The following is a 4,786-nucleotide window of genomic DNA, read 5'->3' on the forward strand; positions in this document are numbered from 1 at the left end:
CAGCTCTTTGACCTTCTGCTACCCCAAACCAGTAACTCTTCGACCACACTGGGACACACAGTCTCCAAACGCAACCTCTTTTTCACTCTCCTCACATTCTCTCATGTCCTTACTTGCCTTTCTCATGCTGCATTCCATGGTCTATTATTATAATCACTCTCTTACATATATTCTTATTTATTTATTTATTTATCTATTTATTTATTTATTTTTAACAGAGATCACAAGCAGGCAGAGTGGCAGGTTGGGGGTGAGAAGCAAGCTCCCTGCTGATCAGAGAGCCCTATACGGGGCTTAATCCCAGGACCCTAAGATCATGACCTGAGCCAAAGACAGAGGCTTAACCCACTGAGCCACCCAGGTGCCCCCTCTTACATATATTCTTGATACACTTGCACTCTACCTTCATGGTATTTGCCTGGCAAAGTCCCAGCCCTGGTTATTGCAGCTTCCTTACGATTCCGCCCACACCTCTGCACCAGCACTTCACTAGGAAGAACACTCAGTTATCCTGCCTAAGTTCACTATTTGTTCATGGCCTCAATGGGCCCTCAGTGTCTGCTAACAATCCTGCCACCTTGATCCCAACCATTCACCATCCCAGGCAACTGTTTCATACCTTTCCCTCTCTCTCCAAACCTTTAACAGTCTCCCCCCCATTCTCATTCTTGGCTGATCAACCTTCTCTCTATTTCACCAAGAAAACAAATCCAATATTGTCTGTTCTGCCTTCTTTCTGTGCCAAGGACTGAGGGGCCCATGCTGGACCTAAGACAAGCTCCTCCTTCTGTGCACATACTCCCATCCCTTCTCATGTAAATGAGGACAGGTTCCGGTAATTCTCCCCTCTCTCTGTCTTGCATTATCAATCCCCGCCTCCCCTCCCCTACTCTCAACAAGAACAGTCCCATCATTGTACAGACATGCTACAATTTTCCCCATTAAATTTTTTCCCTTGGGGCGCCTGGTTGGCTCAGTGGGTTAAAGCCTCTACCTCAGCTCAGGTCATGATCCCAGGGTCCTCGGATCGAGCCCCGCATCAGGCTCTCTGCTCAGTGGGGAGCCTGCTTCCTCCTCTCTCTCTCTCTCTCTGCCTGCTTCTCTGCCTACTTGTGATCTCTGTCTGTCAAATAAATAAATAAAATCTTTAAAAAAATTTTTTTCTCTTGACTTCCACTTTGCTACAGCTTCATTTTTCTGCTCTTTTTTACAGTAAAACTCTCCAAAAGAGCTCCTCTCCTCTCTTTCCATTCTGTCATGAACCCACTAAAGTGAGCCTTCCATGTCTAGCCCTCCAACCAGTTTCTCTATCAAGGCCATTGGTGACTTCTATGTTGCTAAACCCAATAGCCAAGTCTCAGTCCTCCCATATTACTTGCTCTATAGGCAACATTTTTTTTTTTTTTAATTGGACAGAGATCACAAGTAGGCAGAGAGGCAGGCAGAGAGAGAGGAGGAAGCAGGCTCCCTGCTGAGCAGAGAGCCCGATGTGGGGCTCGATCCCAGAACCCTGGGATCATGACCTGAGCCGAAGGCAGAGGCTTAACCCACTGAGCCACCCAGGTGCCCCTATAGGCAGCATTTGACTCAGTTGGTTACTTCCTCCTCAGCTAGAAATTCAACTTCTAGGATAAGCTTCTGGGTTTTCTTCTAATTCACGGGCCACTTCTCAGGCTCCTTTCCTGGCTTCCCATCAAGTTTGCAAACGCAATTCATTGGACTTCCCAGGATTTAGTACTTGGCCTCTTTTCTGTCTACACTCTTATTCTCATAGTGTTTCATGGCTTTAAATACTATCCAAATGCCGACAACTCTTATATACTCTACCCAAGACTTCTCCCCTGAACTTCGTATTTGTATATCCAACTACCTAATTGACATCACTTGGATTTTAATAGGTGTCTCAAAAGTTAGAATGTCTGAAACTTACCACTTCATCTTCCCCTTCCCAAACCTGTTCAACCTGCTGTTTTGCTCATTTTAGTTAATGACAACTTCTTTCTTCCTGTTGCTTGGGCTCTGAACCATGTAGTCATCTTTGCCTCTCTTTCTTTTATATTCAGTCCAATCTGTCACCAAATATTCTTGATTCTGTCTTAAAGAGCCTGGCCAACTCAGTCAGTAGAGCATGTGACCCTTGATCTCCAGGCTGTGAGTTCAAGCCCCACACTGGGTGTAGAGACTATGTAAAATAAAATAAAATCTTAAACACACACACACACACACACACATAGAAGCCAGCCTTTTCTTACCATCTCAGCTACTACTGTCATGGTCTGAGCCATGGATTGTTGAAATGACTTTAGAACTCATCTCCTTTCTTTCAACCAGATCCTTTACAACCAATTCACGACAAGAAGTCACTTTCCTACTCAAAACTCATGTAGTCATCTTTGCCTCTCTTTCTTTTATATTCAATCCAATCTGTCACCAAATATTCTTGATTCTGTCTTAAAGAGCCTGGCCAACTCAGTCTCAGGTGTTATTACTTTTCCCCTCCTTTGCTTGGCTCCAGCCACAGCGGTCCTCGCCAGGATTCACTTCGACGTAGGGCTTTTGTACACTTGCCATTCTCTCTGCCTGAACGTTTCTCCCCCGAGTTCCCTACATGGCTTGCACTCTCCACTTTCTTCAGATCTTTACTCAGATGTCATCTTCTCTTTAAGGTCTTTCCTGACCACCCTCTTTGAAATGATGTTTCCATTACCATTCTCTAAGCACTTCTAGTTGCCCTTTTCCTGATTTATTTTAGCCATACTTATCACTACCTGACAAGCTATATATTTTTTTTCTTTTTTTTTTTAATTATTAGTCTCCCCACAATAGAATATAAGCTTTATAAGGGCAAGAATTTTGGACTGTCTCCTTCATGGATGTGTCTCTCCCCAGCACTTAGAATAAAGTGCCTGGCACATAGGAGGTGCTTAATAAATATTCAGTCAAAACTGTTGCTCTCCCCAAACCATAAGTGACTCTTAATCTTACAAAACAAACTGAGGGTTGCTGGGGGGAGGAAGGTTGGGAGAGGGGGGTGGGGTTATGGACATTGGGGAGGGTATGTGCTTTGGTGAGTGCTGTGAAGTGTGTAAACCTGACGATTCACAGACCTGTACCCCTGGGGATAAAAAACATTATATGTTTATTAAGATTAAAAAAAAAAAAACTGTTGCTCTCCCTATCATCCTAAGGGTTCTGGTAAATATCATTTTAGTTTGCGTCTATGTCCCTCAAGAAAAATAATCTAATGACCAAACTTTGTGATGCTCTTTGCTTAAAAACATTAGGGGAAAAAAAAGGGGGGGAAAAATCACAGTCACCAGGGGTGCCAAGAAATCTCTTTGGAACCCATCATAGAATAAGATGGTTAGTTTTAGATTTGATTGTTTGAATCCAAAAGCAGATCCAAGGACCTCAATTTTTTGGAAAAAAATATAAATATAATATAATTTAACATTATTCACATAAAATAAGTTTTATTCACTTGAATAAAAAGTATATATATTATAGAATATTAATACTTTCTGGAGGACACTAACAAATTAATGTAAATACTTCTGGGATCAAGATTTTAAGAGCTCAAGCCACAGAACTCTTTGGGTATCAAGAGAAGTAAATAAACAGACATTACTTCTGCTCTCTGTACTATTTTTGACAATTACGTCCCTATAACTGCTCTTTGTATTGTTAACAATGGTTCCCACTTATTGCCTACTCCTTCTATATCACCTGACATTGTGGTTTGCACACATAATCTTGGTTAACCCTCACTTTATTCTTCTAGGAAAAGTATCATTTTTTTAAAAAATTTCCATTTCACAGATGAGAAAGTTGAGACTTAAGAAAGTTAAATTGAGTTGGGTTCTGATCTTCCCAACAGAAAGGGATGGCAACGAAGTCAGGCAACCCTTGCATTCCTTATCACTGTTGTCCACATCATCTTTAACATAATAGTGTCATCTTACTCTCTCTTTCTCTCAATCTCTCTCAAATAAATAAATAAAATCTTTAAAGAAGGGGAGCAACGCCCGAGTGGTTCAGTTAAGTGGCTGCCTTCAGCTCAGGTCATGATCGCTATGTCCTGGGATCAAGCCCTGGGTTCAGCAGGGAGTCTGCTTTTCCCTCTCCCTCTGCCCTCCACCCCCACTCTGCCTATGCACACTCTCTCTCAAATAAATTAATTAATTAAAGCTTTAAAAAAAACCAGGCAAGGTAAGGATGCCTTGCCTTAATCCTTTCCTCATATCATCCTAATTGGAGAGGCTCTGTGGCTCTTTTGATTCAGGGCAATCATTTGGAAGCAATAATTCTTAAATCCTTGTTTCAAACTTCTTACTCATAAAGTCTTAACCAAATTTCCCAAATTCTTTTCCCCATTTTCCTAAGCAGCAAGAGAGATGCAAATTTCTTCCTGTTACTATTTTTCAGAGAGGTGGAAATCACAGAGATGAACTCTTGGAAGGAAAGTTGTCCCTAGACAGTAAACTCACCCACAGGGAAGTCTTGTTTTTCTCCCCCACCAGCCTGTCCCTGTCTTTGTCCTTTTGTGCCCCGCCCCCCCCAAGTTGGAACAAAGCTTGGTGAATAGTGAGCACAAAATAAAGAACCCTGAAGGAAGGGCAGAAGCATAAAGTCAACACACCACACAGTCTGTTCTAGCGTAAATTCCCTTGGTAGTTTCCTCTTTAACCCCCCAGTTCGCCGTTGGATAAAATTTGTCAGATTCTATTCCAACCCCACCCCCGCCCCAACTTCCTTCTTTAAAATATGCTCAGGGTTAAGGCTTTCG

This window comes from Mustela erminea, chromosome 1 (genome assembly GCF_009829155.1).
Source record: "Mustela erminea isolate mMusErm1 chromosome 1, mMusErm1.Pri, whole genome shotgun sequence".
Taxonomy (NCBI): domain Eukaryota; kingdom Metazoa; phylum Chordata; class Mammalia; order Carnivora; family Mustelidae; genus Mustela; species Mustela erminea.